The sequence below is a fragment of the Carassius auratus genome, chromosome 48, assembly GCF_003368295.1.
Source record: "Carassius auratus strain Wakin chromosome 48, ASM336829v1, whole genome shotgun sequence".
Lineage (NCBI taxonomy): Eukaryota > Metazoa > Chordata > Actinopteri > Cypriniformes > Cyprinidae > Carassius > Carassius auratus.
This window is the reverse complement of record NC_039290.1, coordinates 2,488,448-2,512,092: the sequence shown is the minus strand read 5'-3', so window position 1 is coordinate 2,512,092 and position 23,645 is coordinate 2,488,448. Positions and strand designations below refer to the sequence as shown.

General features: G+C 36.2%; 1 protein-coding gene across 1 annotated transcript in view; it reads right to left on the bottom strand.

Moving 5' to 3' along the window:
- The window catches only part of LOC113065504 (membrane-associated guanylate kinase, WW and PDZ domain-containing protein 3-like), a 128,867-nt gene that overhangs the window by 48,467 nt on the left and 56,755 nt on the right, over positions 1 to 23,645 (bottom strand). The gene's annotated exons all lie outside the window — the stretch shown is intronic.

Here is a 23,645-nt window from a genome sequence, read left to right as displayed (position 1 = left end):
GAAGGATGCAATAGTACTCTATTGGTACTCTAGATTAACACGAGATTGGAAGAAACTATGTACAGTATGTTATGAGCCAGGGATGGAAATTAACTTTTTTGTCCATCGGCGGGTGAAACAGTATGCTTTTTATAATTTACCCGCCACGGTGGCCGGTAGGCTAAGCGAGTTTAACCGCCACAACACAAAATCACCCGCATTGGGCTGGTGGCGGGTGCTCATTTCCATCCCTGTTATGAGCTGTTTTCAGCATTGATAATAATAATAAATGTTTCATGAGCATTAAATCAGCATGTTGGAATGATCCCTGAAGGCTCATGTGAAACTGAAGTCTTGAGTAATGGCTACTGAAAGTTCAGTTTTACCATCACAGTATTAAATTACATTTTAAAATATATTCAAATTGAAAAAATAGAAGCTATTATCAATTTGTACCATTTTTTTTCTCCAAATAAATGCAGCCTTAGTGAGCATAAAACATTTCATTCGAAATGATAAAAAAATCTTTATGATAAAATTTTGGTTGGAAACAAACATTAATGTATTTATTTGGCTCTTGATAAGACATGCATTACTTGCAATAAAGTTTAAAACTGTCATTACAGAAGCTTGTACAATGTGTGTAGAATGATATAAAATTTATATTTTTGTATAGACATTTGATAATCTATGAGTTCCACTCATTAGCAACAGCTGTGCTGGTGACCAACAAAAACAAAAAACAAAACAAACAACAAAAGTGAAATGCTTTCAGTTGCAAATGAGGTAAATATGACTAAATCTTGCTAAACTCTGGAAACTGTCCCAGTCTTCTGGATTAAATGACAATCATGTGATGTGCAGCAGGAGGTCCAGCTGTTTCCAGCGCTACAAAAAAATATTTACTGGCTTCCCTCCATGAGCATCCAGATGTGTGAATGCATGATGAGCGTTAACAAAACAATGCAGGTTATAATGCTTAGCTCTTGCAGCAAACGTGCCAGGAGTTCAGGTGGAGTTCAAGGAAGAGAGGTGGCACTGCAAGTCATCCTGGAGGAAGGAGGAGAGGAGAAGACCCTCAGAATTAGAGAATAAAAGAGTCTGAGCCAAGTTTCCACTGCCAAATTAAATATGGGAGGGAGGGGAAGAAAGCAATGCCTCTTTGAGCAGCTCCAGTCTCCAGCTGTTGGTATTACGCAGCTGATGATCTCTGCGTGAGGAGGATGTGCTTTGAAACTGTGCCAGTCACATGGCTCTGCATCAATAAGCATTGTTTTGGACCTCGCAGCTGCTTGAACCCGCTGGCTGTCCTCACAGACCTGTGCGATCATGGATCCTGACACACTCTGGCATATACTTACAGGTAAAAGAGCTGCCCATGCTACTTCAAAATGGGGTCAAGCTACACCTTTGCAATGTCCTCACTTCTGAAATCAGGGTATCACATGTGCTGTTAATGTGGAGTCTAAAAGTTCACAGGGCTCAATGACGATAATGTTTTTTCCTTCAGTTCCAAGTCTTAAGTCGCTGGGATATATTTTTGGCAATACCCCAAAAAAACATTGCCAAAAATCATTAGGATATTAAGTATTAAGATATTAATATTAAGATATTAAGATCATGTTTCATGAAGATATTTTGTAAATTTCCTAATGTAAATACATCAAAACTTTATTTTTTATTTTAATACAAATTGCTAAGAATTCATCTAGACAACTTCAAAGGTGATTTTCTCAGTATTCAGATTTTTTTTTTTTTTTGTACCCTCAGATTCCAGATTTTTAAATGGTTGTATTTCGGCCAAATAAATCATGCATCAATGGAAAGCTTATTTATTCAGCTTTCAGATGATGTATAAATCTCAATTTCGAAAAATTTACACTTAAGACTGGTTTTGTGGTCCAGGGTCACGTATCGTATCATCTTGTGTCATATCATATATCATATAGCATATCATATCATATATCATATCATATCAGTGAATGCGTAATTTTAACTGGCAGTGCTGCAGTTTTAACACTCTTTATATGTGAAAAAAGTAGTTCTGTTCATTAATATAATTTTCTTTACAAAAATAAAATATGCAACAAGTTGGAGATATACGATATGATATTATATTATAAAACAAATGGTTGCAAGAATAAATATATATATATATATATATATTTTTTTTTTTATTAAATATATTATATATATATATATATATATATATATATATATATATATATATATATATATATATGTGTCTATATATATATATATATATATATATATATATATATATATATATATATATATATATATATATATAGACACACACACACACACACACACACACACATTATGTATATAAACTTATTTTTGGATATTTTTGATTCATTGTTTTGACAGCACTAAATTTTATCTTTTCTAAAATAACAGTATTCTGTTTTTTCCCTACAAAAATACAATATGAGAGATATAATATATAATAAATATAACATAACAAAGAATAGAAAACATAACATTTATTTTGGCCAAGTTTATATTTGCAGTGGACCAACAGGGCTTGGAGAATGAGTAGGTACATTTACATAGACACTTTTTGCTTCCATCGGAATGAATTCATTCTGATTGAAGAATCCGAACGTAGTTTCCAAGAACGGTAAATTAAGTGATCGGGTTGATGTGCACGTTTACATGTCACAAGCTTCTGATCGGATTTACTCTTTTGACATGCGCACACTGCATGAATATACAGAGTTTCCCGCTATTGTGAGAGCGTCGCTATTGTGAGAGCACCTCGTTCTGTGCATCATACGTCATTACGCTATTACGTCATGTGCAGTACTTTCCAGTTTTGGTTTTCAATCTGATCAAGTTTTTCACATATCCTCTCGCTTGGATTAAAAAAGGGATAAACCACCTCTTACAATCCGATTGAAATTTTAAGTCAGATCGACACGATTCAATCCGATTGACGTGTTTGCATGTGACATTTTTATTCTGATTGTGCTTCTAGTCCCATTACGATCGGATTAGAAGGGTCCATGTAAACGCAGCTAGTGATCAGATCTTGAAAAGGAATAATAAACACTTTAATTTTAATTATTTTATGCTTTGTTGCCATTCAACCAAATATTAAGCCATTTGGAATGAGCACAAACTGTACTGTAAATTCAATGTTTCAGTCAAACTGAAAAGACAAATACTTGATGTGAAAATGCCATTTTTGCCTCAAGACAGAATAAATACAAAACATGTTGTGTTATGTCTGACTAATTTCGAATGTAATGTAATCAAAACAAGTCTCTCCCCAAGCAATTCTATCTCATGGGGAATGGAATGGATGGCCCACTGTGATTGCAGATTAGCCTCATTTCATTGGTCGACTTTGACGCATACTAATTTGCTCCAATCTAAATGTGCTCAAGAGGCCCATCATTCTCATTTAGAGTTCTGGTATTATTTCCTCCTCCATGGCCATTTAGAAAGACAATACAGTGTGTCTACGACTTTTTCATTCTGCACACACTTTAGGCAGTGCTCATTTCCAATGGTGTAAAACATGATTTATTGCATCCGTTCATTAGGGAGTGTCTTGGTCCAGCACGAGTGTGTATTGAGCTGCAGTGTGAAGTGCTGAACTATGCTGAATGAGGCCAGTTGGGACCGCTAGGGAGGCTCTGTGAGTCGTACTGTGATACCTCAAAGGAGAGGAAGGACGAGTGGAGAGAAGCCCCCCAGACTCCTCTTACACTGACATCATCGGCTCCAGCCACCAACAGCTGGAAATAATCAGCAGCTTGAGAGCATGAAACGCACTGGGAATGTGGTCAGTCTCACACAAGAGGTTGTAAATCCAATAAAGATAAGGTATTTTAGAAATCTTTGATCAAAATGACTAAATGATTTTCAGTCTTTTTGACTCAATGGCCCCACTTTGTCCAGCTAATATGTAAGCAATAAAAAACAAAATATGATTTCAGTTTATTGTTGTATATTTGTATTATAGTGTGTTTTATAGCATTTTAATTATGATTGTTATATATTACTGCCACATACTTTGAACATTCTTTTGAGATATTTGTGATATTTACTCATACGTTTTTGTTCAAATTAAAATATCAAATATAGACCGACTATATTAACATATCTTGTAGTTCCAAACAAACACGAGTTTCTATCTTATGTTGAGCACAAAAGAAGATATTTTGATGAATGTTGGTAACCACACAGTTGACGGTAGCCACTGACTTCCACAGTATTTTTTTTTTTCCCATAAAACTTGATGGTGAGTTAAATTATGTAAATGTTTTTATATATATTTGGGTGACCTATCCCTTTTTGACATACAGTAACGGAGATATGAGAGGGTTATTTTGAATGTGGCATTCAAAATTCATTTATTGTATAAACTGCTTGTATAAGCACAACAATTATAAATTGCATTCACGCTTTTTAAGTAGGGAAGGCTTTCAAAGCTAGTGATGGTTTTCAAAATAAGTTGTAAAACAAGGTCCAAGAGCTACACTGTTTATTTCTTTGGACACTGTAAAACGGGAGGAATTTAGGTCAGGCCACAATAGCTTTGCTTCATCCTTCATCAAGTATTGTACAGTAGCACACAGGAACGTGCTCCATGTTCCCTAGTTCCCTAACTTAAAATTCAGCATGCTTGCATTTCACACAAACTCTGCTATATGACGCTGTGTGCCAAAAGCATCTACCCCAGATACGGCTGAAGATCTTTCATGAAAGAGTTACAAAATGCCAGCAGTTCTCACCATTGTGTCTTCACTCGTCACACATGCAGAGCAGCGGGAGACATCAGGACATTAGCCAATCATATACATGGACATGTCAATTGTTATTTTGGATGACATTCTCACACACTAACACTCACCGAAACCCCCACACACTCATTCTGTATCAGCCTAGGTCTTTGTTTACAGAACAAGGCGCTCTTTGTGGCTACGCTGTCAGGTAGCGTTAGCGAGCTGTGTCATATCTCTGGGGTGCCACCCTTGGTCTCTCACTAGACTGCATGAGTTCCAGTCACTGTACTGCCAGGCTGCCCATGAGAGCCACGGGATACAATAGCTCCTTTTGTGCCTCATCATCGAGGCATTAGAGCCATTTTCATCAAGGTGGACGAGGTCAGGGATTGACACAGAAAGAATCCATGATGCAATACCATAATGTTGGCTATTCTTGTACAAAAGCTTTGAAGATGTTCTTATTTTCATCGTACTCATCCTTTATAATGTGACTAACTCTTTTTATGTGATTTACAATAGTTCTGCTCTCCTCCTCTTGACTAAAAGACACTAGTCATTGGGGAAGGTGATTTCTCCCCAGACATGCTAAAATGTCAGTGAGTGGGAGTGTGGAATGGACTTTAGTTTGAGTAAACGCCATATTCAATTGGACCAGGGGTGTACGAGTGATCTGAATGTGAGAGGGGTACATTAAAAAACCTTATTAACTTGGCCCATTAATATTAATGAAGTCATGTTTGCCCAGTAGATGATAACTGGACACACCACACCAGCTGAATGTTAAAATATGTTTAACAGATTCTGAAGCTAATTAAAAAAATGCTTTTAGGGCTGCACAATTTGCCCACCAAATTTTTTTATATATAATTATTATTATTATTATTATTGCTGTTGTTAATATTATTAAATATAAATATAAAAATAAGAAACAATATTGCTTACAATAACATAATATTGTAATATGAATGTAAAATAGTGTTTTATAAATAAAAATAATCATAATTTTATTTCACAGTACAACCATAAAATGAATATAATTATATTTATGCCTGCTTTTATTTTTTTGTGGAAAACCGTAGGGAACCTTTTAAGCTTATTGACAACAGCAAGTATAGGCTAAATGCTTCACATTACAAACTCACAGCACTTGCAGTGATCACGTGGAGCAGCCACTCCGATTTTGGTTTTTATTTAAATTGTTGACACAGCCCTACTTACGTCTCTTTAACGTGTAATATAACATACTAAGCTATATATCATTTTCCTGAGATCTGAAGTGTTTGTCCACTGCAGTTATACATATTTTCTATGATTCATTGGCTGAATGATTGAAGGTATTGTACCATCGTAGGTATGACATTTTGAAGGACTCTTTAGCCTCATTTTCATTCGTGTCACATTAAATATAGGCCAAAACACCCAAAGTCTAGTAACAATGTTTTAGCTGTAGCAGAAAATGTTCAGTTTGAAGAAAAATTTATATTAGTTTCATTGAAACCAATAAAGCAGCACCAGGAAGATAACAACTCCCACATTTCCAGCCAACTGTATGGATTTACAAGCTAGACAACACTACAACCTACATGCAGAGACGACTACAGCAAACAAAGGCTGCGCTAAAACAACTCGTCACCAACATTTGCTCAAACACTGAGTGATCCCATGTATCTATTCTTCATGCGTGTTGAAGGAAAAGCCAACTGAATGCACCTTCCCACCTTTCTCCTTCAACACCTTCTAGTATATCTCCAGGCACGAGTACTCTATTTGCCAATATTAAACAAAGCAAACACAAAAAGACTCTCACATGACCAGGAATTCACAGGAGTCTACATAGTCTGTGTGTTGTACAAACACTGTACCTATAGGGCACTGCTTCAAAATACAGTCACCTCACCCGTGAAAATTAGGAGAGCCATATAAATGCCACAGATAAACCATCACCAGGAACTAACAAGGCCATGTTATGACAGTGGTCCGATGGAGATTCAAGGGAAGCCCAGTGAAGAGCTAATTAGCCGGCAGAAAGAGGCGCTTGGCAACTCGGGTCCCACTTGCTCTCTGCTTGTTAGACCTGTGTTGCCTCACAGGACCCAAAGCAAACACACAGTTCACTCAAATGTTTACTGGGGAATTTTAGATTTTGTCTGCATTTGTAACCAAGAGAAAAGTAAACCTTTTTTCTTTCTGCATGTAGTGGCCTCCCAAAACAATACGCAAACGTAAAATGAATGATTTGTATGTATACAATTGTAAGATATAACATCTCATAAAATAATAAAAAATAAAAAACAGAATCAGAGTTGGAAAAAGGATCAACCCCTTGTGTCAGTATTTTGTTTAATCACATTTTATTAAATTTTTTACAATAATTAAAGTAATGACAATGATAATGAAAGAAATTATAGCATTTTTATTAGTATATAAATGTTTTATAATACATCTAGTGTTTAAATGTTTATACATATTTTTTCTATGCAGTCTTTAAAAACTGATGTGAAAGCATCTTTCGAACGAGTGTTATGCAAACACTGAATTCATGTGTGCTAATGCCTTCCTACAGCTTCACACTGCCTGTGAAGATGGCCTTTTTTTTTTTGGTTTTGGGACGCAGCCTCTGTTCCGAACTCCCATGAATCCCAGATAAAGGCTAAAAACAACAGCACCCTCAGGCCATAACATGCCACGACAGTTTCACATTTAAATGCCGGTGTCCTCAATCATCAAACTAGCAGTGAGCGTGCCCTGCTTGGCACCAGCACAAAACCCAACCACAAGAACGAGGAGAAAATCTGGAGGGAGGCATCAAATATTCACTATCTCACCAGCAACATCTCTTCTGCCTTGAGTCCATAACACTCATAAGTACTGTACACCTATGATATTCATATCCATGCCCCTAGTGTCACAGGAAGCCATAGATGAAAGGAACAATCACACAAAAGAGTCAAGAACAGAGAGATGTGTAGAAATCTTGAGCCTGCCGGCTGCCTCCTCACTCCAACCATTCGGCTTTGTAGTGTCTGATGCACCACAGTGTTCCCGACTGAAACGTCTCATCTCTTCCTTTCCCATCAACTCCAAGACGAAGCCAAAGAACATCCAGGAGCTTTTGAAGGGTCCTATGTGAACCTTAAGGGAAGAAAGACTGAAATGGCAGAGATAGGTAGAGGAGAATCAAAGCTGGGCTTCCTATAATCCTCAAGCTATGTCTGGAGATTTTTTTTAACATGCGTATGAAATGCAGGGTATTCATTATTTTGTTCGAAGGAGGCTGAAATCTCTTTCGAAACAGACATTATCGAAGTTCTTTGAAGAAACATTTATTACCCCAAGTTACATGTCAACCACTCAGTGTTGTGTGAGGAGCCGTGACCTCGGCTGTCCTTTTGGTATATTGTTATGCAGCGCTCGTGCTGTCTGACTGAAACAAGGTCTTGTCAGTCCACACACCGGCCGCTCAAAATGAGCCAAGAGAAGCCTGCAACCTATCTCAAGTGTCTCTCAGTAACATGCAGATCTGCATAAGTGGATCTGTGATCCTGAATACATGTCTGATTCTGTATCACTGAACTATCTTTATATGAGATCAAAGGAAGTACTTCTGAATAAAAGATCATATATATGTTTGCACATGCAGTATTTCTATATAATGTTCCTGTGGCTCAACTGGTATAGCATTGCGTTAGCAGCGCAAGGTTGTGGGTTTGATTCCCAGGGAATACATGTTAGGTAAAAAAAAATGCTAATACATGTTAGGAAAAAAAAAAAACTGAATGCACTGTAAGTAGCTTTGGATAAAAGCATCGGCTAAATGCATAAATTAAATTTATATATATATAATTTATATTAATACATTTAATTTATGCATTTAAATTGTTTATAAACAGCATATATAAAATACTGTATATTATACAAATAACAAACTTCAAATGCCTGAGCTTTCATAAAGAAATATTTTTTTAAATAACATTACAGGCATATTCATTTATAAAACAAAAGTTATAGAGCTTAAGATGCATTGCATAACAATGGCCCATGTATACTTGTGTGTATATGTGTGTATATAACTAGAGGATTAATATCAAAACAACACCAGCTTGTCTTTGTCGCTCTCTGTGCGTCAAGGAAGAGTAATATTTTCCACTGTCAGATTGACTGACTCTTGTGGTAACAAATCTCCTTGTTCACCTCGGCTAGGATGAGGGAGTTCTCAAAGGGGCCGCTCGCACACATTAAAGCCATCCATCACCTCTCTGGCACAGTAACTGCCCATAAGAGAAACTAACAAGTTGGCTGCTGCAAAGTGATCAGGGCGACTAAACAATGAAGTCGATGTCCAGTTCAAATCAGTCTTACACTCCTGGGAGGCACACAAGTTCAGATGCCGCTGATCTGAGTGGGTAGATGCCAAGTGACTCATTTATCTCAGGCTGGTGGAATCTGCCATTCGATTTGTGACTTAGTCTGTTTTCTTTTAAGCAACAAGATCAGTCAACAGGGTCCAAAAAGGAATGACAGAAGGAGAGCAGATTGAATTCAGGCAAAGAAACAAACAAAAGAAAGTGTTAAAATGCAGTTTTTTTTCAATGTTAAATTACTTAATCCTATGCAGAGACAACTATAAGCCATACGGAGGTCGATTTAGCATATAATAAACACTGTAGCACAATGAAAACATCGCTGTGTTTGTTTAAACAGCCTGACATATCAACTTCTGGCTTAACTCTTTGAGCAGGACCAGGGCTCGGGGCAAAAATGCTACCAAAATTGACACAAATGCCCTCGAAGCTTACTTCCATCCACCTCAGATGATCTAAAAGGTTTTCAGGACAGGTGCAAACAAGGCTTTGCGATCAAATGAACCACATTGGAGGTGGTTAAATAAATACACATTACAAATGCAGCCATATGTTAAAAATAACCATCAAAACTAAACAGTGAAGGACCGCCTTCTCACCTGTCAATCATCCATTACACTAAAACAAAAGATTTCTACTAAATTAATATTATTCAATTCAGAGTTTTTCTTCTTTTCTGACCACTTATTGTGATTTGACCAATTGAGACCTTAATAGCTGGCCAAAATGACAGCTCTAGTCAAAATAAGACAGTTGAAGCTGGATCACGAGCCTTTATTAGGTATGATTTGTTTACCACTGCCCATGAATTCAAAGCTTTTGGAAAGGATAATGACCTCCAAGTAGCATCTCTCTAGCTGAGTGCACTATGCCATCCTGCATTCAAGTCTTTGAAGAATTTGAGCTAAGTTGAGTCGGTAAAGATCATTTAATGTAGCAAAAAGCCGTTCTGCTTGAGGTATCACTTCAGAGGGTTGTACAGGAACTTTAATTAATCGGAGACCTCAAGCCCAAACCCATGAGGTAGAGTAGAACATACACAGCTAATCAAGGCACTTGTATGTGAAAGAGAGGACCAACTGAAGGCATTGAGTCAAAAAAAAGGACATCTGGGAAAAGAGGTTGTGCCGGCTGGATCATTCACATCCAACACAAAGGGGAAGTTCAAAGCAATGTCAATTAGTTAACAGGCTTGAGTAGACATCCCTAACAAAAGTAAAGTCTCTGAAAAGTCTTGATCAATAATTAAAATTACATTTTTCACAAACCGACTGAAGGTCAAGCCATTTCATCTTTTCATTTTTTAATCTATTCTTATAAAATGGTATTACACATTCTCATTGATAATAGAATATATTTATACCGATCTGTTAAATGTCAGAGTGGGGAACTGAGAATTGTTTCTTATTTAGAAACCGTTCCATTGTTTTAAAAATACCAGATCTAAATGACGTTTGGTTTTGCACATGCATTATTCTGCAATGAGGATGGATCACAGTCAGATTCCCAAACAATTGACTCTTATGAACCATTTCCTTCTAGTGAATTAAAACCATACAGTGCAATCAGTACAATCCCAAACAATTGACTCGAATTAGCTTTTTTTAGTGAATCAAAAATAAACAGAGCAACCAGAACAGTCTGATTCCTGAACGAATGACTCTTATAAGCCATTTCTCTTCAATGAATCAAAACATTCTAAGGAATTCGCAAAAAGAGTCATTTGTTCAGGAAATGCTTAAAAAGAAAAAGAACAATACATATTTATATAAAAATGCTCTGAAAATAAATAAAATAAACATGAATTGTTAAGAAGAATCAACGGTCTATTACTTTATGAAGCTTCTTTGATGTGTTTCACAGTCTGCATGCTGTCTGACACCGTCTGACACAAATGCACATAAGCCTCATGATTAGTTGGGATAGGTAACACTAGAACCGCAAGGACACCCTTAATCACACAACCCACAATATCTCCAATGAGACCAAAATGACAGTGCCCTTTTCTTCTGCTCATTACATGGTGATATCTGGGCTCTAATGCATACATAATATGAATGTGAGTGTGTTTCCAAGCACATACTAATCTCATTAAAGGGTTAGTTCACCCAAAAATGAAAATTAGCCAATAAATTACTCACTAAATGACTTCCTTTTAGTGCTGCAACAACGCATCGACGTCATCGGTTACGTCGACTACAAAAATAAGTCGACGTGCGTGAAAAGCGTCGACGCGTCACACTGTTTGTTTACATCTCGCGTAATGGCATACTGGGAATGGAGAAAGTGGCATTCTATCACAAAAACAGAGACCACTGTTATCAAAAGTATGGGAATACTTTAAAAAGAGGACAAATAAAATGGCCCTTTGTTCCCTTTGCAAAACCAATATGGTGTACCACGCAGGACAACTGCGATGCGCGAGCACCTCAGAGGAAAACATCTTGGCGCTCTCCGGTTACGGTTTGACTGGTTACCGTGTGATCTGGTGACCAACTTCCTGGTTCAGGTCCTGGTGCGTCATTCTGAACTTTAGATGTTTTAACTCGATGCGGTGCGGACGCGTCTGGAAAAGAGAGTGCGTTGCGACCGCGCCGCTTCCATTATGAGAGCGCTTATTGTGCGCCTACATTGGAAATGACGTGATACGTGAACGGCCCCTTAAAAGACAGCGCGCCGTGAGACAACAGTCACAAACCACCGAGCTACCCGAATCAGCTCCAGATCTCTGGAAACCAAGCTAAACCATAGCAGAACCCTGACTACATTTTATGGTTTGTGATGCTAAAAAACATTTAATGACATCTCAGACTACTGTAAATTTATGGCTACTGTGGTTTAATTATAAACGCTATCATAAACTCATATTTACCATAGTAAAATCATTTTCTTTGCCTCTTTATTATTTTATACTGTAAAAACTTCAACCACATTGGTTGAAAATGAATAAAGGTTGAAATAAATGAAGTTCTCCAAAGGATTCATTAGCTAATTAAAAAACGAACATTAGATTAATTATTTATTGTAATAAAAATAATCGTTAGATTAGTCGTCTAATCGAAAAAAAAAAATCATTAGATTAATCGACAGAAAAAATAATTGTTAGTTGCAGCTCTACTTCCTTTACTAAAGTAAGGAAACTTTGCTTTCTTTGCTCTAGTTAACAAATGTTGGTTTTCACGAGACTCCCCGGCACATGCGCAAAGCGGACCTCATACGTCATTCTCCTGGAACTGCTACAATGTACAACTGTCGGCGTAAGCTACATTAAAGTGATTATTATGTTTTGAATATGGATATTTTTCTTACAAAAGCATATCGATTTGCTATAGGAGGCCTTTGTTCACCCCTCAGAGCCATGCGATGGGTGCTTTTTATTCAACTTCTTTTGGGCTTGTGTACTGCAACACCACTGAGTATAATTAAACAGCTTGAAAAATCAAAGAGCATTTTTTAATAGATTCATCTGAAAGAAGAAAGTCATATACACCTAAGATGACTTGAGGGTGAGTAATTTATGGGTCATTTCTCATTTTTTGGTAAACCAACCCTTTAAAGAGTCCTTGTCTATCAAGTCTTCCAGTTTGTCCAGAGTAGAGGACATCTTTTTGCTGTAAGACCAGGGTGACACTTGAGAAGTCCACTGTGAATGTGCCAGTCAGAGAAAGAGAAAGAGCACCACTCACTCAAGCACAAAGACACTTCTTTCTCTCAACATTATCAACCTGGCTGAAAAAAAAGCCAATCTAGCCGTCAAGAGCAGGAAACTATGGTTAGTGTGAGGATACATGCCTGACATACAACATAAAGATTGCAGTAGAGTGCACAACAGAATGTTTCCATAGTGCAGCAGAGGTCAAGAAACTTATAGCATGAGACAGACATATACACTGATGTATTGTGGGGTACAAAATGAGAAGGAAGAGAATTCTTTCTGTTTTGTCTTCTTTCCCTAAATTGAAAACAAAATTCTCAATTTAAATGATTTTATCAGAATAAAAAAAAATCTGTAATTATAGATTTTGTTTTATCAAAGACCACATTTTGACTGAATGCTGCATTTTAACTTTTCACACAGCATTATTGTGGCTTCACATAAACTGGAGCTTCTGTTTTCCACACATTTTAGTTGCTATAAACAGACCCCCCCCCCACCAATAATCAGAAATACAATCCTGTTTCAGCGCTTCCTACAATTCCCAGATGATGGGAACCCATTTGACTTAATTACAACACCTTGACTCTTATTTATTGGAGCAAATGTCCCAGTGAGAAGAATGCAAGCTTTTAGGAGACAATGATGAATTTAATTAAGTGTGAGTGAACTACAACATAATCCTCTTTTCCCTGAAAATATTTCCAAACAGGATTAGCTGTGGGAGCTGAAGCTGGAGGGAAGGAAATGAAATGGAGAAAGGGAGTGATCTTCCCCCCTTTAAGTGTCTCCATCTCTCTTTCCTCTGGATCCTGTAACCAAGGAGACTGTTTCTACCTCAAAGACCTTGGTATTTGGGGAAGAGGGTGCTGAAGAATACATTTGAGCGTCTGTAGTAAGATTTTATATAAAAATGTCTTCAGATTGTACAAATCTTCAGGCTGTACAGCGTGTACGCTGACATAAAATAGTGAACTTTGAAACAAGGCCGATAGAGATATTTGCCAAATAAATAAATAAACATACATTGTGTAATAACATACATTTCTTTATAAAAATCTTTCATATCAAAAGGTTTATGGAAACACCATTTTTAATGTTTAGATATAATAATAAATGAAATGCACTTTTACATTTCTTTGAATTTATTTCCATTTGAATTCTGCTTTCTTCAATTCAAATTTTAATTACGATTCTGCATCCTGTTGCCTTCCACCCTTGGAATTTAAAAAGCATTCAATCCAATTGTGAATGCTGCACAACCATGGTATACAAATCAGTCTAGAGTCGGCCTGTTGGATTTAAAGGTGAAACTGTAATCTTCCAGAGAGCAGATTTAATACTAAACAATGTTACATTATGCCTGGCAGAGAAGATAACCTTCTCCTGAAAGGCCTTGTTGGGCCTTTTGAACCCCCTTCCCAGGGACAGTTCAGATTTATAGTGGCATGAACAGGTGTCTTGAGAAGAATACCTACTATATCTCCCTTCACCAGCCTCTCTGCCAGGCTCTGGTAGCTGGTTTTCTATTTAAAGGGGCCACAAAAGCAGGGTTTTTCTCTCTCAGATCCTCCATGGACCATTAAGGTAAATAGCAGTTCTCTGAGAAACAGGTCAACAATACCTTCACCTCACAGACCTAGTAAAATATTAAGTGTCACTTTCATAGCATTACAGAGACCAATCTGGAGAAAGAAACTTCAAACTACTGCTGACGCGGTAAAAACAAGTCACCAAACTTCAGGGTGATGTGAGTTTGATGTTCGCAGGGATGAAAGGCTGGCTCTAGTCGACACAGCACTCATGAATCAGCATGTGTGAAATGCTGTATTCGTATTTCCACAGCGAACGGCTGTTCTGTAAAGTCACAGGTGGTGGTATCTCTACAAATGCAGAGAAACAGCATGCTCTCTCAACTCAACCTGTGATTTACGACTACACATCAGATTACTATGAACCACACACAGCTAGTGCCTGTAATTTGCTAATTTTATGTAACCGAATAAAGCTTTGGTTTTAATGGCTAACTGCGTCATCGGACATGGTAAGCTGCATGGGAAATTATTATTTAGGGATGCACCTGTATCAGGTGTCTGGCTAATAATATCAGCTGATAATTATTTTCCTGTTGTGGCCAGAAGCCATAAATGAGCCATTTCAAAATGCTATATTATTATTTTGTCAAAATAAATTCATAATACAAAAAAAAAGTGAATTTATACAGCACTTATATTAAATATAAAAATATATAAATATTAAAGATAAAGTTAGACATATAACGTTTTCAGTTTAAAAAACTAAAATATTAATAAATACACTTTAAAACTACTAAAGTATAGTAATATACACAAGTATATTTATACTTACATTAGTGGTTTGATTTTCTTTTTTACTTTATTTCCATTTTACTGTACTGCACAATGTACATACAGTATAAATATATATATATATACACTAAATAACTATACTATAACTATACTAAATTATTAAAAACGATATAATAATGATATAATTTTATAATAAAATATCCAATATTGACATTTTTGACAGATAAAAAACAAATTCCTAGTAGCAGATATACCAATGTAGGTACATCCCTAAATAAACGGTGACGTGCATCAAATCTGTAGTGATTAACCGCAAGCCAGTTGATATCGATTCAAATATGTAATGATGCAATTTCACAACGATTCCAAGCAATAATAAACGGACTCATTTAATTTGTAATTTTTCTTAAATCTCATTTTGTTAAAAATTGCATCGTCATCTACTGTTGTGCATTCCTTACTATTAAAAAGTTATTTTATTAAGCAAATCTTATTGTATTAAAATATATAAAGTTATCCCTGATGGCCTATTCTTATGTGTGCAGTACACACAGTTCTGACAAAAAGTGCACAGAAACCAAAGCACGTGTACAATATAACATTACAAGGGAGAAAGTGAGTATCAATTCCCAGGAGCGGCTGTGATGAGAATCACCAGCAACACTATTACACACTGCTCTTAACATCAGAGAGAAAGAAACCATCAGGGGAGATCACAGGTTTCAAGAGATCTGTGAATACTCCCACATTCACAGAGCCAAGCAGATAGTATATGCCCTAATCTGTGTCTTGTAATTTTAACATACTTATTCTGATGACAGCAGCTTAAATCCTGTGGTTTTGTACGGAGGAAGAATATTGGTTGGTGCCATATCAACGGCTATGATTTTGTGTGGCATGTGTACAGATTCCATTTAAAGTGTCCATCATGAGCAAGCACTTTGGCAGAATTAACACGATCTGTGAATAATGTTGAGTATAAATCTGCAGAGGCTGGTGCCAAACTCAGTACAAAGCAAGTCAGTCCATCTCATTACTGTAATACCCCCGGCCAGCTATTTTGGCTCTAGCAGCAGGAAGAAATAGCCAATTTTACAACTATAACATGTTCCAAAGCCCATCTCGGTCTGGGTTTACCTGCCCAGGCTGCCAGGCCACTGCTGTTTATTAAAGCCTCATCTATAAATCAACAGGGCTGCACACACCCCTCCAGCCCCAAACAGGACAGATTCTCTAAAAAACATGGAGGTGAGTGAGGACTCCCCCTCTCGCCATGGAGATGAGCAGGCAGGCGAGGGTGGAAGACCTTCAGAGGCATTTAGCTCAAGAAGACAAATGCTTACAGACAATATACTTAATAGCCATGGTGGGAGACCAGTAACATGGGGCTCATCAAGAGGAATTTGCATATACTTTAGACCTAGTGTTTTTAACTGAAAAAAATAATAAAAAAATCTAAGGGTAACACATACTGTAAAAAGGAACACATACATACATTCATATAATATTACAAATTTTAATTCGTAATAAAATAAAATAAAGTCCTTACCTGAAATAAATAAACTGACATAAAACTGAGATATTGATCGAAACCTTAAATGATACTAAAATATTTACTAGAAATTACGGTGAAATTAATTAGAAAATTATTAATCCACTTAATAAAAATATTTTAAGCAGACTTTTACAAATGTTTTTATTTATTCAGAGGCTCAACAATAAAGGATTTTTTTTTTAATGGTAGCCGCTAAACTTTTTTTACTATAAAACATTTGTAAATGAAACTAAATATGATACAACATAACATAACAAAACATAATATAAAGTTAATGTTAATTTTATGATTTTATAAACTTTATATTTTTAAATTGAAATAACTTGAAAATTATTGTATAATTAGTTTTTCAATTATAAATTAACTTATTTATTATTATTAATCAAAATAATAATTAATATTATGTCCTAAATAAACACATTTAATGAAGGACTTAGGGCCCTATATTAACAATCTAAATGCAAAGTGTAAAGCGCACGGCACAGGTGCACTCAAGGTGTGTCCAAATCCACTTTTGCTATTTTAACGGCACATTTCTGGAATGGGTTGTCCCTGTTCTCTTAATGAGTAATGGGGTAACGTTTAATACACCAATCAGAGTGTCATCTCTCATTCCCTTTAGGAGCGAGATGCGCTCACGCCATTGGCGGATCGCTATTTACATGGCGGAATTTGTTGGCAAAAAAGCTGGAAGCTTTCTCAAGCGAAGAAACCAATCTGCTCGTGCGCGAAGTTAAGGAGCGAGCAGATCATCTACCGGACAAGCAAGCATACACTGACTTATTAAACACACTGATTAAACTGAGGAGTTCAACGAGTGATGTTTTGCTGAAATTATGGCCAATCAATATTTCAGTCGTCTTCGCTGCATTCAAATAGCTACGCATGATGTGTCAATTAATAGCCTATATGTGTGTGTATTGGCATGATCGTTCAATTAATTCGCCAATTTCATTCATCATTATAAGTAGTAATAGGCTGAATTGCAAATAGGTAGCCTACTTATAATACATGCAATGACTATCCATCATTACATTTTTATATTTATGTAAGCCTACACAATAATATTATTTTACACTGTAACCATCTTGTTTTTAATATTTGGCATGTTTGTGTGATGCGCATCCCTGTGTGTAATAGGCAAAGTCAACGTGCACTGTGGACCCGCCCAGTGGCGCATTTTCTACCAATGCGCTCTTTAAATAACAAAAAAATATTGAGCCATTGACTTTAGACTAGGTTTGAGTTGGTCTATGGCGCAGTCTATTTTCATCTCCTTAAAAAAGCATTGTGCCAGCAATGCGCCTGAACGCACCTCTTTTTTAGACCAGCATGCCCATGGGCGCACAAATGGGCACACATGCACTTGCTAATTAAACCATGTGGTGCTGGATGGGAAAATGCCAACAGTGCCGGACTGAAACTAGCAAACACAAATGCACTGTGCCTTGCGTCGCATTGCACCGGGTGTATGATAGGGCCCATAGTGTGTCCATTATAAATCAGCAGAGCTGTGTGTGTGTACCACAGAAAAGCAAACAAACACTCATGACAGTTATTCAATGACTGTTTAAAATCTAAAAAATACTATGTGTATAAAAAAAAACTAAAGTAAAAATGTTACTTGTTAATGCATTGCACCCAACACGAAATTAACACTGCTTACATTTTTTCCTGACAGCCTAATTAATTTGATTTTCTTAACCTTAATGCAGGGAGTCAAACGTCACTAGCAGCTCTAGTTTATGAACAGGCTTTACTGTACTGTGTCTCATTCACTCAGAATGAGAAAATCAAACGTCTTTATTTCCTCTGTGCACTACGGCGGAACAGACTGCAATGGGAATGACAAAATAAACAGCAGCCTACGTTGCTGATAATAGTCCTATCCTGAAAGACACCACTTACTGCTATTAATAAACGTCTGTAGCTCACATAGACCTTGAACATAAAAAAATGAATAAACTCCCATGCCACCGGTCATTGTGACATGATTATTCATATGAAGAGAGACGGGAAAAGGCCATATGACATGTCAGGCTGATGCAGGATTTTCATCCTCTGTCACGCTAATGTGAACTGATTATGCGACACTCTCTGTACAAAGCATGTACTGTACACAGACCTAAATTAATGAGCCGATTCCTTGAACCGTTCCAGTCTTCAGTGTCACATGATCCTTCAGATATCATTCTCATGTGCTGATGAGCTACACAATTATTATCATTATCAATGTTGAAAACTGTTTTTCTGCTTAATGTTTTTGTGTAAACCGTGTCCAAGAATTATACGTATATATGTATATGTATATATATGTATATGTATGTATATATGTATATATTATCATGCTTGGGAGGGTTACTTTTAAAATGTATTCCGTTACAGTTACTAATTACTTCATAAAAAAAGTATTCAGAAACGTAATCCAAGTACCACAATATGAAAGTAATGTAACTGATTACTTTTGGATTACTTCTGCATTACTTCAAGGTCAAATATTATTTTTAAAAACAACAACATTTATTAATTAAGAATTTCACAGCCCTGAATTAATATATATGTAAAGGACTATACAGACATCTGTGCATGGTATTGGTATTACAGATTATTTTGTTTTATTTTGAAGAAAATATAATAAGAAAGAATTTCAAGGAAATGTTTCTTCAACAGGAAAATAGAGAATACAAATTCATTTTTTCCCCAAGCAAATATAATAAGAACACAATTTTTTGACAATGGAAAATGTTTTTCAAAAGGAAAATAGAGAATACATTTTTTTTTTCTCTTTGCAAAAATAAAACAAATTTTTAAAAGTGCAAATGCTTCTTTAGGTTGGATGTCGAATCCTTCGATGAAAAAAGTGTTATCGTTGCTGGAAGGCACAGTTTTCACTGTACAACGTTGTTTGCATTTACTTCTTTTTAAGCAAAATAGCAATAAATGACATGAACGCGTTTTTGCCCGCGGGCAGCATATCGTTTAGCAGCAGTGATTCAATCTGCGTCTGAGGAGATTGTAGACAGCTGTTATTTGCGCATGCACCAGCGGGTGGCACACGTGGCACACGTGACTCGCGTGAGTCATTAATCAAGCTGCGCTTAATATAGTGTTATTATGCCAAAATACTGATTTATTTAGTTTTAAATGAAACCATTGTAATCCTGAAAGTATTCCCCCTTTTTTCAAAATGTAACTATAATCTGATTACTACGTTTTTTGACGTAACCGTAACGGATTTCAGTTACTGGATTTTTGTATCCTGATTACGTAACGCTGTTACATGTATTCCGTTACTCCGCAACCCTGTATATTATACACACACACACTAAATCATCACTCTGAGTCCAGACTATACTTCTAGGTACACTTTCTGGATATCCATTACCCCATTTCCAGGACACCAGCAACAGTTGAAAAATACATATCCGTAAGACACACAACAGTCATCAAACTGATCGACACTGAGAAGTTGTTTGAGCATCTATAACTGAACAGTGATTGCATATGCAATCAAAACACATTGCAGAGATGATCAGTGCCTGATTAATTTAAGTTCAACAAAGGAAAACGTTTTCAAAATGAAAGCTCACAAGATTTAAAAAACAACAACAGTGTGCTAATATGAATGAAGATGATAATTAGATTGAACTGGTGCTTATTGAGATGTATTGTTGGCTTGCCACCAGTGTGTAGGGAGGGTTGAGGAACTTCAAAAGCTAAAAGAGTTGTGCATCTGTATAATTGAGAAATGATACACTCCCAACCTCTGCCAGTAGAAAGAAAAGACTCCGCCAGAGTCAGATTAGCATCTGAATGCCTTCTTAGTACTGTTTTCACTGGATATGTTCAGCCCCCTAAGGAATATGCTAGGATGATAAGAGGAGAAGCCTAGATGAAGAGGGAGAAAGGCAATCAAAGGAGTGAAGGAAATCAATCCAAGTGTGTGTGTGTGTGTGTGAGTGTGTGTGTGAGGGAAACGGATTGTCGAGTGTGAAGTTTGTCCGTGACTGATGCCTCTATAGGAGCTGATTAAGGCTCTGTGCCAACAACAAGATTTGAAATGTTTTGTTTTTAAAAGGTGTCTATGTTCACAGGCACAGACATTATTGTGCGATGAGTTACGAAATGAGAACATCCAGCAAATATAGGATTTGGCAAGAGACTGGATTTTTTTAAAATTACAATATCAATATCACTAATGTGCACTACTGTTCAAACTTTTGGGGATTTTTGTTTTTTAAAGAATTTAATACATTTATTCAGCAAGGATGCACTGAATTAAAAGTGACAATAAAGACATTTATAATGTTACACAAGATTTAAACTCCAAATAAATGCTGTTTTTTGAATTTTGAAAATCCAAACATTTTTGAAACAGCATGACTGTTTTTAACATTAATAATAATAAGAAAAGTTTCCTGAGTTCCAAATCGCACATTCAAATGATTTCTGAAGGATCATGTGACACTAAAGACCGAAGTAATGGCTGCAGAAAATTCAGCTTTGGCATCAAAGGAATAAATTAAATTTTGAAAGATACTGAAATAGGAACAAGTTCTTTTAAATTGTAATAATATTTCCAAAATATCACGTTTTTTACAAATTCTTTTGTTCAAATAATTGCAGGTTTGGTGAGCACAAAAGATTCAAAATCTGAAATAATATGTCTAAGCATGCAATTTACTCTTGTGAGGAAATTCTTTTAATGAATCAGCCAAGAAGACTCAAAAAATGTGATAATTTATTTTAAATGAGTCTATTGATTCTATCACTTACTGAGTCAGTGGTTTTTGACTCTCTCACGGATATTTATTATTACATGCATCGACCTCAAAATGGTGCTAATGTCTTGAAATGTTGTCTTGAAATGACCACGTAATTACTTATTAGTTGTTAAAAACATAAGTTCAGAGCAGAGCTCTGTCATAAAAACTGAGGTTTAAAAAGGAAATGTTATCAAAAATCTGATTTTGTTTTGTTTGTTTGTTTGTTTAGTATGTTGCAGTGACCAATTATTCTTCAAAGACCACAGGAACCAAAACCAGAATCATTAAAATCCTTACAATTTCCATCCCAAAGGACTATAATTTTTTTAACTTTTTGACAGTGACATAAACAACCAGTTGTTCACTGCAACAATTATTAAGTTCTGAGATCAAAAGCCAGTTCAACTTTTAAAGTCTGTGCGCTGTGTGAATCCTTCTAACCGCTCATTTTCAGGCACCTCACATCAAGGTTTACTGGCTGCTCATACATAACATTATAACAGCCGTGGATTGATTAAAGATAGAACATGCACTTCAGTGAAGAACAGCACAGTTAGCATGAGGAGATGCTGCTGCGACCTTATTAGAGGTTCTCTCCCCATCATTTCTCCTCTTAAAGTGCTATTCTTTTAATATATTCTGTTCTCTCAACTCCCTCTGCTTCTCTCTGCCAGTGTTTCTTTTCCTCTGTGCTGGTAACATGCTGTCTCTCAGTGCTGGCTGGCTGCAGACCTGGTCTTGAGGGACCATGTAGCCGTGAGCTCAGTCCAAAGAGGATCTGCAAGCCTATGTGTGGGTTTGTCTGACAGGAACTGTTCTCCAGGGACTGGACAGCAAAGATCACCAATTGTAGGTTTCTCTCGAGGAACGTGGTTAAAAAGGCATGGGAGAACTATAAAGGGTCTGCTGAGGGAACCATGAAGTGTTTCTTAAGAATGTAGAAAATAGGTGAATATAAAGTCCACAGGTGAGGCGAACAGGAATAGTTCATGCATAAATGGCATTTTGTCATTGTTTACTCACCTTCACGTCATTGCAAATGTGCAACCTGAAAGATGTCTCTTATGCTTACAAATTATGCATTTATTTGATTAAATTGTGAAATATTTGAAATAACCGTACCCTATTTTATATATATTATATTATATATAAAATAGGAAACTGTAATTTTATGTACACTATAGCTAATATTATATCTAATATTATTATTTTAAAGTGCAAAAGAACAGCATATATTTAAAGTGTAATTTTGTGTAACATTATAAATGAAATTTAATGTGTCCTTGTTGAATAAAAGTATTGTTTTTTATTCACTTTTTATATCTGTCCAGTAGTGTACAGGTATTGGTCGAAAAACAACAACTCTGTCTAAATTAAATGTAAATTGAATGTAATGACATTTGAAGAAACAAATTAACATATGTATTTATGCATGAACCATTCCTTTAAAAACAGCAAGCACTAATTACCCACATTACTGTCACCACAATAAAAACATTTCCTAAAAATAAATGATAATTATTAAATCTCACTGAGCAAATTACACTCAAGTGCAAACTGTTACAGAAAATGCTTCCTGTTTATAAAGTGTCAAGCTTGCCAAGAGAGTCATACTTTGACAGATCATGTCATTCAATAGGAGTGGAGAAAAATTCAAACCACTACCATTAACTTTGTGGGAGTAAATCTACGGCTGTCTGTGATCGCAAGTGCTGTGTGACAGAAGCGTCATGATTAATGAGTCAAGGCCACAATTATTCCCCTCACAAACTCTATATAAGTCACAGGGGAAGGACAGTCCTTTTTTCAGCACATGAAAAAAAGAAATACATGTCTTAAGCATTTCTAACATACGCAATACAAACCTTTAGCACTTGGTCACCTGGTTATTTACACACATGTAAGAGAAGAAACAGTCTAACACTGATTAGCAAGCAGATTACCAATTACCTGTGATGATGGGCATTTGAGATCCACGTGTCCACATGAAACAGAAGAGAAAGTCACTATTAGATCAATGTTCATTCAGTACTCTGTGCTATTAAAAAATGCAATTACATTCATCTTATTTAAACAGCATTAATATATAGTTGTCAGAGATTCAATAATTCAAAATGGCACATTCAAGGACAAACGTTCTATTTTTCAGTGACCAGTTCTCACTGGAGACACAAAAATCCATTTTTTAGACCAGAGAAACTACTGAAGCAAACACTAAAGCACTCAGTTCTCGGGTCGTGAG